At 49.0% G+C, this 14,665-nt stretch overlaps 1 protein-coding gene and 1 long non-coding RNA gene across 3 annotated transcripts in view; both read left to right on the top strand.

Annotated features, from left to right (window-relative positions):
• LOC147030504 (THAP domain-containing protein 2-like) overlaps window positions 1-14,665 on the top strand; it is a 344,307-nt gene that overhangs the window by 244,482 nt on the left and 85,160 nt on the right. The gene's annotated exons all lie outside the window — the stretch shown is intronic.
• LOC147030508 (uncharacterized) overlaps window positions 1-14,665 on the top strand; it is a 38,928-nt gene that overhangs the window by 781 nt on the left and 23,482 nt on the right. The gene's annotated exons all lie outside the window — the stretch shown is intronic.

Consider the following 14,665-nt stretch of genomic DNA (forward strand, 5'->3'; position numbering starts at 1 on the left):
GATGGGTTGAAAATATTGTTGGAAGTCACGTTGTCATCCAATTCCAGCTTAGAAATTTAGTGCATCGTCTTCGTCACATGAAGAAACCCCACTATATGGGAAATGAGCACATTCCTGCCAGCGGTTTCGGAGGAGAAACGTCAAAATATGTGCAGACGTTAACAGAAATAAAATTTTTTTTGAAATAAATCTTTACTTTAAATACAATGTTTCTTGTTACATTTTTTGTGTCAAATTCACCTTCTGAGGTAGTCAGCATGTGCAGAAGAGGGTTTTACATTGCAGACGCTGTTTTCGAGGAGTCGCATTACGCCTCTCGGCGGTGACGGTCTGTCGACAACAGACGTAATGACGTCAGCGAATGACCGATGATGTCATGACGGAATTACGCCTCTCAGCGGTGACGTCACACGTCGCCATGCAAACGAATGTAAAAATTACAAAATCGCCCAAAATTCCCAAACCTGTCCGTCTGGCGCGATCTCACATAGCCCATGCTGTTCATTAGACCACAGAGCACCCGCATGCCGAAAGTGGCGACAATCCGTCTGGCAGTTTTGGAGGAGATACGTCAAATTACACGCAGACGTTAACAGAAATAATATATAGATATGTGTATATATGTATGTGTATATATATATATATATATATATATATATATATATATATATATATATATATATATATATATATAATATCTTCTTCTTCTTCTTTCGGCTGCTCCCGTTTTGGGGTCGCCACAGCGGATCATCCGTATGATCTGCATAGTGATTTGGCACATGTTTTACTCCGGATGCCCTTTCTGATGCAACCCTGGTCGCCTCTTACGACACAGGGATATGGTACACCTATTTTTAACCGGGGTATACACCGGCCCAGTACACTGGTACTCATTTCGCCGACCTCGGAAGGATGACAGGCTGAGTCAACCCCCTGGTGTATTAATTCAGTGGCCCAACGGGTCTTGAACTCAGGACCTTTTGGATCCCAAGCCGCTGCCCTAACCACTGCGCCAACACCATGCTCAATGTGTGTGTATATATATATATATATATATATATATATATATATATATATATATATATATATATATATATATATATATATATATATATATATATATATATATATACTAGCGGGGTGTGCTTACACATTGTATAAGCAGATGAACAGTGTTTCCCCATTGTCTTGGGTCGCTCACCTGCGTTTGATTTTTCATTTATTTATTTATTTTTTCATTTATTGTTTTTCATTTATTTATATTTTCATTAACGCAAGGTTCCCACTGTCGTGCGATCCGTTACGAACGCCACGATTTGCCATTCGTAGCTGATCATGGAATTTCTCTGAAACCTGTTCCCACTATCACGATGCGCGGCACGATTGAAATTGTGGTCTCACAGAGCGTGGTGTTTGTCTTGTCTAAGATCGATCCCGATCACCACGATAAGGAAGCACGATTTGATGCGATCTGTCACGCTTTGTTATAATGCAATACGATCTGATACGATGATCCCGATTGCCAATTGATCGTGTTGATCGAAGAAAAATTTTGAACCGTTCAAAATTTTTTTATACGATTAACACAATTGCCACGACTGACCTCAAGATCTGATAAGATCTGAGAGGATCACCATGATTAGTCCACGATTAAGACCACGATTTCAATCGTGCCGCGCATCGTGATAGTGGGAACATAGCATAAAGAATGCTTTGTGATTGTTCAATGATTTTTCCTGGTGTATGGCCTTCGATAACCATCGGCAAACTAAACTACCAAGTTTCAAAATTGTCTCGGGTCACTCAGCTGCATTTATTTTATTTTTTTCATTTAATTATATTTTCATTTATGGATGTTGTCCGATGGTTCGATGATTTTTCTGGCGTACTGGCTTTGATGTCCACCTGCACACAAAATGTAAGCTTTCTACATCACTTGGAAGGCACCAATCTTTAAAATCAGTCCAGTCACTTGTTAGGAAGGGCTTTATATGTCAGAAGATATACATATATAGATGCATATATATATATATATATATATATATATATATATATATATATATATATATATATATATATATATATATATATATATATATATTTGCGAATTCGCGCCCGCCGGCGTGCGAACGGTCACGTGACTCGAATCGCGGCCTGTCGCCCACTGGACGGACAATTCTGTCGTGACCCTCTCGGACTAACGCCGGGAGCTAGTCACGGGTGGGCCTTTCGGCCTCACCACGATCGTGCCAATCGGCCACCCGCGTGGGATAGGTTTGTTCGCCAAACTCGACCTACCTAAGTACCCACGCGGATGGTAGACCGGGCGATCGCACCTCGCCGCAGGTTGACTCCGGACACGGGCCGCTTAAGCGATCCGTTCCGTGCTATCGGGATAACCGAGCGGTGTTATCGTCGGCCTCGACGGTTCCGATTAATTATCGGGCGTATTAAGCCCACGACGAACCCGTTACGTGAAGCAAGATGGGGATTCAATTAAAGAAAAGACGAAGCGAAACGGGAAACAGTTCAACATAATGAACATTTATTCTGCGGCACACGGAGAGCACACATATACAGCCAAACAGAATGCACATATATCAAATGCTACAAAAGAAACAATGACGCAGAGATACTACCGACTAAGACCGACACACGGCAACACTGAAACAATTTTACTTCACCAGACTGGGGCCAACACACATTTACTCAAAAGCAAAGGAAACAAGCCACCCTCATAGGCAAGGGGGCAGACGGGCCCGTAGGCCAATGTGTGCACGGGACCTGAAGGAGCGGTCAGGTCCGCGAGACCGGGGGGTCCTACCCGCGTCCTCGTGACGAGCCGCAAATGTGGCTGCGTGGCGGTGTCCCGACTTCGTGCTCCTTCGCGGGTTTCGTTGGCAACGCTTGGAGTGGGGTGGGAATGGGGCCCCCTTTCTGCACTATCTCAGCGCGGGGGAAAGGGGGGGGGATTGTTGATGCCCTGGGGGAAGGAGAATGGTTGGCTGGCTTGGGTTCCGCGACGAGCGATCCCACCGCGACCTCGTCGCCGACCGCCGTCTTCCCTGCCTCGGACCCGAGCTCATTGGACTCTTCCCCAAATTCTCCTCAGCCGACTGCAGAAAACCATCTTGACGCCTTCACCTCCCGACTCCACTCCGCTCTCCAACCCTACTTGACTGCCTCCGTCTCCCGACTCCACTCTCTGCCACCAAAACTGACTCTCCACGCAACAACTCTTCTGCGCAACAACTCCTCTGCGCAACAACTCTTCTTTCTCTCTGCCCCAAAACTCTCTTCGCTTTTCTGCCACTAAACTCTGCTTTTCTGCTCGGCGTTTTATAGGCCGGCAGGATAACCCATATGCAAATTTCCGGATCAGGATGAGCTCGGGGGCGGAGCCATGCTCGCCCATTGGACGGAGGAAAAGGGGCGTGAATCTCCCCTGATCCTAGAATTTGCATATCGAAATTCCACACAGACGCGCCTGGAGGCGGTGCCAAGCCGCCCTGCGCTTCCTGATTGGACGGATCAGAAGTGGGCGTGTAGCATTCCTGATCCGAATTCTCCTCGGAAAGGCCGCTATTTGCAGTCGCGGCTCGGCGCGTAACTTGTATGAGCCCAGGACAGCCCGACGCTCGGTGCTCACAGGTGGTGCGGGAATGGCCGCAGAAGGAGAGAGGTGAAGGTGGTGGAGGGTTTCCGGCGGTGGCCGATGGCCATGGTGCCGTTTGGAATGGCGGTGATGTGATGTTTGCGGGAGCGAGTTGTGAAGGTAAAGGTCGTGGCTGTTGGCGTTGTTGTTGTTGTCTGACGGTTGGAGCGTCGTTGGTTCAAAATAAAGATAGAACAGAAAAACAGCAATCTCAAAGCGTCGCAGCCCGAATGAATCACATTTATTCCCTCTAAACAACGGGTTTGGGGCTAACTACACATGTACTTAAGAGATATCTCACCTACGGGACCTGAATGGTGGTTTGCGAATTTCCACAGCCGTACCACTACCCCCTGCCCTTTTTACAGACTCGTCCCGAGTCGTCAAATTCTCGTGTGCCATCATGTGTAGTTCTCCCCTAGTACGTTTTACCTATGGATCCCTGAGTGTGACATTCATGGTATTCGTGTCCCCAAAATAAATAACCTGAGGGCTGAGTAACTAACTAAACAAACCCACTCACACGGACAACTTCAATAAAATTGCCGGCGCTAAGACATACATGCCGGGGGCGCACTCAAATGTACAGTACATCTTAACCTTAACTTACAAATTTTACACTAAACCATGGCCCAGGATCAATGGACTCTGCAAGCAGAAAAAGTCAAAAGAAAACCGGCGCACGGGCCGCCACGGTAGGCCCGTGTTGTAGCTGCCAATAGGACAGTTCTCGCAGCTTGCAAACTGTTGCTTTCTGATCCTGGCACACATGGCAATACAATGAACAAGGGGCGGGCAAAGCAAAATTGACCGGGGCAAAATGACGAGGGCAGTAGGCATGGATGGCAAAGGTGGACAGGCATACAAAGCCGGCAGAACAGGGCCGCTGCAGGCGAACACAGCCGGCAGACGAACTGGCCGGCACAGGCCTTGAAGTAACACAGCTCCTGACGATCCGGCCGGTACAGGCCCTGCAGTAAAACAGCCAGCCGGAAGATGAAGTGGGCCAGCACAGGCCTTGCAGCAACACAGCCAGCAGATGAAGCTGGCCAGCCTTTGCCGTTCAGTGGAGGTTGGTGGAGGGAGTGCGGTGGTGCTGGCCACTTGGAAGGCGGGCTTGGACCTACCCTACGGTCTCCCTCCCAACCTATCGCCTTTGCCCGTCACTGTCCCTACCCACTCCCTTAATTTGTGAAACCCAATTTAGCCCCAACTTATTTTTTTATAGTTTTTAGTTTTACTTCCCCACTATAAATCGTCCCCTAACCCCCTTTACTGTCCTTGTTCGGCTAACCTATCCTGTCACCTAGCCTACTCCCAACCCCTACGTTCCCTTCCCGGAGGGGAATGAGGGAGAGCTAGCGTCCTGTGTCGAGGCCCAATCTAAGCCTCAGGATGGCCTCCCCAGACTTCAGCGATCTATAACCAAAGTGGGTCCAGCGGCCCACAACGACAGCGAGGGGATGGATGGTGCGGAGGGGTACACTTCCTAATCTACCCTAACCATTAACCTTTAAACTACCCCGGGGCTTTCAACAAGCGCCTCGCGCTTAAACTATTGGTTCTATCAACCCAGATTCCCGTCGCCCGTGTTGGTGTCCTCACAATTTCGGGCCTCGCCCCCCAATTTTCTTTCCGTGCCCTCACACGGTCTCATGGATGGGACGCGTGGCTCCCCTTGGCAGGCACGACCCTCTGCCGATTCCCCGACGATGGCACCCCCGGGCACTACACTGCCTCCGAGCCTACCAGCTCCCTAAACAGCGGGGAGTGCCCCCCATGGCAACTCCCCTGAAACGCTCACGTGGCAGGCTGGCTTCCCGGGCCCCTTTCCGAGGGTCACCCGTGCCCACAACACTGCCCACGTGGCTAATAGCGCCCCGGGCACCCGCACCAAGTGGACGCACCCGTGCCCACTATGCTATCCCGGCCCCCCACGGGCCCTTGGCCTACTATGGCCGACTAGCCTGGTGCCCGGGGTACCCACTCAGCGATACTCACCTTTCGCCGCCACGCTCCCAGCCCGTCAACAGGGCTCCTGCACCCCTCCAAACGGGTTTCGAGCCTACACTCCCACCAACAGCAAAACGACCTCCATTTTTCAATTTAACTAACCCCCTAACTCACTCAACACTGACCCTGGGGTCCCTTGGGCGGGAGTCACCCCTCCCCCCAATCACTCATCGCACCATGCATTCCCCATTCGCTCCATTCACTCAGACCCGCTGGCCTCACTCACTCAACATGTCTCCACACAACTCACCAACCCTTCAATACACACACCACTGAACTCTGCCATCCTTCTAACTACATCCCCAAACTAACTAGTGCTCGCACGTCGTCCCTTACACTATAGCACGTTCCTTTTAACACTACGTAGCTCAACTACGTCCCCTCTACACATTCAAAGTCTGTCTCTGTCCTCAAATCCAAAAATCACTTTCCCATCCTAAATCTCAACTAACAATCCCTCTACCTAATCCATTCCACGGGCCCCATGAGGACTTACCCCTGCCCCATGGAGCCGGTCTAGCTAAGCTAACCCTTCCCCCTAGCTAGTTTCATCCTGTGCCCAGGCCAAGGGGGTCTTCCACCCCTTGCCCAGGGATCCTGTTTCCCCGAAAGCGAGGCTTGCTTTTTTCTTTTTTTTAAATTGCGCGGCAACTCGCAACCTGTGCACCAGCGCGGCAATTCACAGCCGCGCACCTGTGGTGTGACGTCATGGCAGCTGTTCTCGTCCCTCTTGGACGGTACCATCCGGCAGGGATTCACCCTCCTGCCAGAGGATTCCAAACACACATGCAGCCATGACGTCACCCGGCGCAAAAAAAAAAAAAACCACAAGCCCCACGTCTCAAGGGGTTCCCCACGCGAACACATGTGCTCTGCCCGTTGGAGCTTCACACACACGCTCGCGTGAAGAACCCATCCGGTCCAAATCTGAAATCCTGCCTAAACTTTGTCCGTCGCGGGATCGGCTACATTCACCGCCCTCGTTTCCGGACCGGGCTTCACTCCCGCAAGCGGGCACGTGGCGGCCTCGTGCGTTGCACAGCACGGACCTCGCGCTCGCTGCTGGGTGAACCCGGCGCAGTTACCAAAACAGCTACAGCCGCTACTCAGCTTTTGTCTCTCTGTCGTCGTCGTCGCCATTCCACCCACGCACACCTGCGTGTCACGACGCTCACACTCCACTCCATCACATTCACCCCGGGATACGCGGCTGCATGCTCCCGCATGCCGACCGACATCTCCCTCACACACAGCGACCTTACACACGCTGTCTCCTTCACACACGGCCGTTCACTCGTACACGCGGTGACACTCACACGTGGTGCCTCATCCACACACGGCATGCTGGGAAGCATGCACCTCGGCACACTTACCACCACACCACTCACACACGGGATCGCTTCCACACACGAGGGCGCACTCACACCTTGCACCACACACACAGGGACAACCACACTGGGGATTTGTGCCACCCCAAGGGTTTCCGGGGCCTCTATACCCCCCCAAGCTCTCCGTGCACCTGTCCACAGCACCCGTCCCCTCAACTCCGCGAAGCACGACCGAACTCACCTGGTCGTGATTCGCTTCAAGGGAGCATAGTGGCTCCTTCCGTTCCTGGAGGAGGCTATCCAACTGCTCGCACCGGGTCCCTACACCTTCTGCGAGCTCACCCTCATCGTCCTCCACTAACTCCATGTGTGTGTGTGCGTCTCTAACCCCGTCCAATTCACCCTCTATCTCCCGTGTCTCTGTACATTTATTAGTTTCTGTTGTCTCCTCGTGTCTATTAGTCTCTGCTTCTTTCTGCCGTCTTTCCCTTATCTTTACGTAGGTCAACCTTGCTTTCTCCTTCAGTCGCTCCCGTCCTTCCCTCTGTTTCACTCCTTGCTCTTTCACGATCTCCGCGTACCTCATCCTTGCTTTCCGTCTTAATTGTTCTTTTCTCTTCCTCGTAATTCCTTTCACCTCATCTCTTGTCTCCCTCGTGCACGTCTCCGTCACCCTAATTAGTTTTTCCCTCTCGGTCACCGTCACTCTTGCTCTCTCCGTCACCTTTACAAGTCTCGCCCAACACGTCTCCCGAATTATTTTGCCCTCACCCGCCTCCACTGCGGGCCTGACAACCGTTGCACCCCTCCCTGCCTGTTCGCTCCCACACGTGGCGCCACCATTTTGAGCTCCACCGTTGTCGCCTTCATGCCCGCCTGCAGGCTTCGGCCTATTTGCTGCATCTCACCCCGCAGTTCTTTCATTTCTTCCTTCATTCCTTGCGCATTTGTATCCATCTCATTTTTCAGCATGGTGAATAGCTGGGCCATGTCGAGTGCACTCGGCTGAGCCGATTCGGCCAGGATCGGGGGGTTTTGGTGGAGAGGGGGAGGGGAGGTGTCATACACCGCGGCCGCCGCCGCACCTATTTTGGGCTCTGGGTTCAGTTGGGGGAGTTCGTCCTGTACCATAAGCATTTCCTGCTCAGGGATTTCATCCTGGACCATGGATTCTACACATTCTAAGTCCATATCTACCCCCGACTCCCGCTCGCCTTGAGACTCCATCTTATTTCTCGTAACGGGTTAATTTAAATCGCTCGTAATTTGGAGGGAATCGGGGGTTGCTCCTCTCACCCCTGGACTGATTCCCGTGAATTTAGCTTGAGACAGGAGAGTTTGTTATCCCACTTCTGACACCAGTGTTGCGAATTCGCGCCCGCCGGCGTGCGAACGGCCACGTGACTCGAATCGCGGCACGTCGCCCACCGGACGGACAATTCTGTCGTGACCCTCTCGGACTAACGCCGGGAGCTATTCACGGGTGGGCCTTTCAGCCTCACCACGATCGTGCCAATCGGCCACCCGCGTGGGATAGGGTTGTTCGCCAAACTCGACCTACCTAAGTACCCACGCGGATGGTAGACCGGGCGATCGCACCTCGCCGCAGGTCGACTCCGGACACGGGCCGCTTAAGCGATCCGTTCCGTGCTATCAGGATAATCGAGCGGTGTTATCGTCAGCCTCGACGGTTCCGATTAATTATCGGGCGTATTAAGCCCACGACAAACCCGTTACGTGAAGCAGGATGGAGATTCAATTAAAGAAAAGACGAAGCGAAACAGGAAAACAGTTCAACATAATGCACATTTATTCCACGGCACACGGAGAGCACACATATACAGCCAAACAGAATGCACATATATCAAATGCTACAAAAGAAACAATGACGCAGAGATACTACCGACTAAGACCGACACACGGCAACACTTAAACAGTTTTACTTCACCAGACTGGCCCGACACTCATTTACTCCAAAGCAAAGGAAACAAGCCACCCTCATAGGCAAGGGGGCAGACGGGCCTGTCGGCCAATGTGTGCGCGGGACCTGAAGGAGCGGTCAGGTCCGCGAAACCGGGGGGGGGAGGGGGTCCTACCCGCGTCCTCGTGACGAGCCGCAAATGTGGCTGCGCGGCGGTGCCCCGATTCCGTGCTCCTTCGTGGGTTTCGTTGGCACTGCTTGGAGTGGGGTGGGAACGGGGCCCCCTTTCTCCACTATCTCAGCGCGGGGAAAGGGGGGGGGAATTGTTGATGCCCTGGGGGAAGGAGAATGGTTGGCTGGCTTGGGTCCCGCGACGAGCGATCCCACCGCGACCTCGTCGCCGACCACCGTCTTCCCTGCCTCGGACCCGAGCTCCTTGGACTCTTCCCCCAATTCTCCTCAGCCGACTGCAGAAAACCACCTTGACGCCTTCTCCTCCCGACTTCACTCCGCTCTCCAACCCGACTTGACTGCCTCTGTCTCTCGACTCCACTCTCTGCCACCAAAACTGACTCTCCGCGCAACAACTCTTTTGTGCAACAACTGCTCTGCACAACAACTCTTCTGCGCAACAACTCCTCTGCGCAACAACTCTTCTTTCTCTCTGCCCCAAAACTCTTCGCTTTTCTGCCACTAAACTCTGCTTTTCTGCTCGGCATTTTATAGGCCGGCAGGAGAACCCATATGCAAATTTCCGGATCAGGATGAGCTCGGGGGCGGAGCCACGCTCGCCCATTGGACAGAGGAAAAGGGGCGTGCATCTCCCCTGATCCTAGAATTTGCATATCTCGATTCCATACAGACGTGCCTGGAGGCGGGGCCAAGCCGCCCCGCGCTTCCTGATTGGACGGATCAGAAGTGGGCGTGTCGCATTCCTGATCCAAATTCTCCTCGGAAAAGCCGCTATTTGCAGTCGCGGCTCGGCGCGTATCTTGTACGAGCCCAGGACAGCCCGACGCTCGGTGCTCACAGGTGGTGCGGGAATGGCCGCAGAAGGAGAGAGGTGAAGGTGGTGGAGGGTTTCCGGCAGTGGCCGATGGCCATGGTGCCGTTTGGAATGGCGGTGATGCGATGTTTGCAGGAGCGAGTTGTGAAGGTAAAGGTCGTGGCTGTTGGCGTTGTTGTTGTTGTCTGACGTTCGACAACACTGACGTTCGTTGTTGTCTGGTTCGAGCGTGGTTGATTCAAAATAAATATAGAACAGAAAAACGGCTATCTCAAAGCGTCGCAGCCCGAATTAATCACATTTATTCCCTCTAAACAACGGGTTTGGGGCTAACTCCACATGTACTTAAGAGATATCTCACCTATGGGACCTGAATGGTGGTTTGCGAATTTCCACAGCCATAACACTATATAGCTATGTATATATATATGTATACGTGTATATTTATATATATGTATATTTATATATATGTATATATATATATATATATATATATATATATATATATATATATATGTATATGTATATATATATATGTATATGTATATATATATATGTATATGTATATATATATATGTATATGTATATATATATATATGTATATGTATATGTATATGTATATATATATATATATATATATGTATATGTATATATATATATATATATATATATATGTATATGTATATATATGTATATATATATATATATATGTATATATTTCATTTCCACAGCCATAACACTATATAGCTATGTATATATATATGTATACGTGTATATTTATATATATGTATATATATATATATATATATATATATATATATATATATATATATATATATATATATATGTGTATGTGTATATGTATATATATATGTGTATATGTATATATATGTATATATATATATATATATATGTATATATATATATATATATATATATATATATATATATATATATATATATATATATATATATATATATATATATATATATATATATATATATATATATATATATATATATATATATATACATACATACATCAGATGCACATGCTGACTGTTATGGTGAGCATCGCTGTGGATTGTGTCTCGTACAGTAAAACCACATAATCCGCAAAGAACAACCATCCGCCTGCCACTCAAGCGATTGTTCCTGATAATGCAAACCATTCAGCCAGAAGGCACATGATGTGATTGGCAGGTATATGGAAACATGTGGAGTGTGACGAGCACTCCACCAATCCCCATTGGACATAGTCCGACACCAAAGCGTCACCTCCAACACAGAGGCCTCGGCCCATCAAACAGACAAAGATTATATGGTCAACATCAGTTAAACATCAACCGAAACCACCGATCCAGATTCCAGGCTTATTTGCCCTCATCAGGATGGCATACTGATAAATATCTAACCAAAAATGCTCACATTCATCGTTTTTACATCAGACGCACCTCCTGACTGTTTGGTTGAGCATTGCCGCAGATTATGTCTCACACAGTAAAACAGCATAATCCACAAAGAACAACCATCCATCTGCCACCCAGACGATTGTTCCCACTAATGCAAACCAGTCAACCAGAAGGCACTTGATTTGATCGACGAGTAAATCGAAACATGTGGTGTGTGACAAGCACTTTTCGTAAGGATGCATGCATTCTTTCCATAACCCCCTCCTGGTTGAACTTCCATAATCCAGGCTATCTGTACACATCAACTCATGCATTCCTCACATCTTCCGAGGCTGTTCTGTCACTCCTCCCTCAACTATTTCAAGCAAGCAGTGCACCACCATCTCTTAACATTCTCACCCATGATATAAATTATATCCTATTATTTCCTAACATATCCTAACCCCATTATATCCTAACACAACCCTTTTTAACAGTCGCTTGTTTCAGTATTTTCTCCCCTCCTCATCCTTTTCCTCTTTTCCTGTTCGTTCATTCTCTCAATCACTTAATCTTTGTCCCACTGTATGATTTACCATGCTTTTCCATGAGCCTCACTCCTGGAAAGAAATAAAATGGAAAGATAACAAAACCCCCAGAGAAAGTAATAGAATAAACAGTCAGTCAAAGAAAGGATGCATTCCAAGGAGGAAGATGACAGGGTAAGAGAGGAGGTCAGGCTCCATGAAAAGCATAAATCTTTATATTAAATGGAACAAGTGTATGTAATGTGTATACGTACGTACATATGTATTTATAATCAACTCCTCCAAGAAGATTTGAATGAGGAAGCTGAAACTTTCAGGGATTAATAAGGGCACCCTTAAGTTGTGTACATGCAAGTTTCATTTGATCCTATCAAGTTTTGGGGAAAAACTTTTTCACCCCTCTAATTGTCATTTATTCTTCCTTTGGGGGGACTCAAATGAGAAACCACGGGCCAAAGTAGGTAAGTACAATTCGAATAATTATCAGAGCTATACAACCACAATGCAATATATATATATATATATATATATATATATATATATATATATATATATATATATATATATATATATATATATATATATATATATGTATATGTATATATTGTTGCGGATTCGCGCCCGCCGGCGTGCTGACGGCCACGTAACTCGAATCGCGGCACGTCGTCCACCGGACGGACAATCCAGTCGTGACCCTCTCGGACTAACGCCGGGAACCAGTCACGGGTGGACCTTTCGGTCTCACCGCGATCGTGCCAATCGGCCCCCGCGTGGGATAGGGTTGCTCGCCAAATTCGACCTACCTAAGTACCCACACGGAGGGTAGACCGGGCGATCGCACCTCGCCGCAGGTCGACTTCGGACACGGGCCACTTAAGCGACCCGTTCCGTACTATCGGGATAACCGAGCGGTGTTATTCGTCGGCCTCGACGGTTCGATTAATTATCGGGCGTCTTAGCCCACGACCAACCCTTTACGTGAAGCAAGATGGGGATTCAATGAAAGAAATGACGAAGCGAAGCGGGAAAACAGTTCAACAATAAGCACATTTATTTTGCGATGAACGGAAAGCACACATATACAATTCCACCAAAAGCACATGTAAAAGAAGAAGACAATGCAATATTGCACAAAAAGCAAATGCAACAATGCAGATCTATCCGACTACCGGGCACACGGCAACACTTATACAATTTTACTTCACAGACGGCGCCGACAACACACATTCCCAAAGCAAAAGAAAAGAGAACCACCCTCAAGGATGAGGGGGATAGGCGGGCCTGGGGCCGAGACCGTGTCGGGCCTACCGTCTGATGATGTGACGCAGAGCGGCGGTGGCGCCTCAACTCCGCGGGCCTCGCGGACAGTGTCTGGTAGGGGGTGGGAAGGGGGCCCCCTTTGTCGCACTATCTCAGCGCGGGGGGAAACAGGAGGGGGTTGCTGATGCTCGGGGAAAGGAGGATTTAACCCTGTCTCGGGTCCCGCAGCGAGCGTCTCCTCCTCCACCTCGGTCGCGCTGCTGGCCTCTCTGTGCCGCTCCCAGCACCGACGCGAGCACCCCCTCGTCCGCCTTCGCCGCCGTCACCTCTCCACAGCTCCGTCCTCTTCACTCCGACTAGTACCACTTCTTTCCCGCTCCACCGACGACTCTCTTGTATCCCGCACACTCCTCTCAACTTCCAACTCAACTCCTACTCAACTTCCAACTCAACTGCCTCGACTGACGAACGCAGTCGTTTTTATAAGCCCCGTGGCTTCGCTCTTTTACCCTTGACCCTCTGCCTCCGACCCTTCACCTCTCTTGCTGGCTCCCCATTGGCCCGAGGAAAAGTGGGCGTGAATGCTTTTTGATCCATGAATTTGCATAGAGCGACCGCCCTCCAACGCCCTGGAGGCGGGGCCAAATCGCCCCTCGCTCACCGATTGGACGGAACAAAAGTGGGCGTGAGTCGTTTTTGATCCGTTTTTCTGCGGAAAGTCCGTGATGTTTTTGAACACGCTGCTCGGTGCGCGCCCCGCACGAGTCCAGCATCGGTGCCCACGAGTGGCACGAGATGACGGTGATGCGATGGTGGCGAGTTGTGACGGTAAAGGTCGTGGCGGTTGTGGTGAAGCGGCGTTGTGGTTGGTGGTTGTTGTTGTGATGGCCGCGTTGTGGTTGGTGGTTGTTGTGTGATGGCTGTTGAGACGTGGTTGGTGGTGGTAATAATGGCGGCTGGTCCAAAATAAAGATAGTAAAAGAAAAACGGCTATCCTGAAGAGTCGCAGCCCTCATGAATGACATTTATTCCCTCTAGACAACGGGTTTGGGCCTAACTACACATATACTTACCGAGATATCTCACCTAAGGGACCTGAATGGTGGTTTGCGAATTTGGTCAACCACAACAATATATATATATATATATATATATATATATATATATATATATATATATATATATATATATATATATATAGACATATTGGCAAGGTACCCATGCTATGGACGGAGGGCTTGGCAGCCGCTGGATAGCTGGTTCGTGAAGGATTTGGGTAAAAAAAATGGTGACAATACAAATGCAGAATCCGCGAATGTCACCGGTGGAACCCCTCACTTGATTTCCAGATTCTCCATTAAACTCAACCTCTCTATATTTTCATTCCAAACAGCATCATTCCAATCACAAATTAATACAATGTGACAAACACTCATGAAGTAAACGAAGAGAAACGTTTTTCGGACATTACTGTATATCCAGAGAGGGAGCAGCTTCATACGGATTGAAAGTCAAAATCATAATTGCATTGAGGTATTTGTGA

This window comes from Eptatretus burgeri, chromosome 3, assembly GCF_056783735.1.
Source record: "Eptatretus burgeri isolate ZD-2024b chromosome 3, Ebu_testis_v1, whole genome shotgun sequence".
In the NCBI taxonomy this organism is placed as follows: Eukaryota; Metazoa; Chordata; class Myxini; order Myxiniformes; family Myxinidae; genus Eptatretus; species Eptatretus burgeri.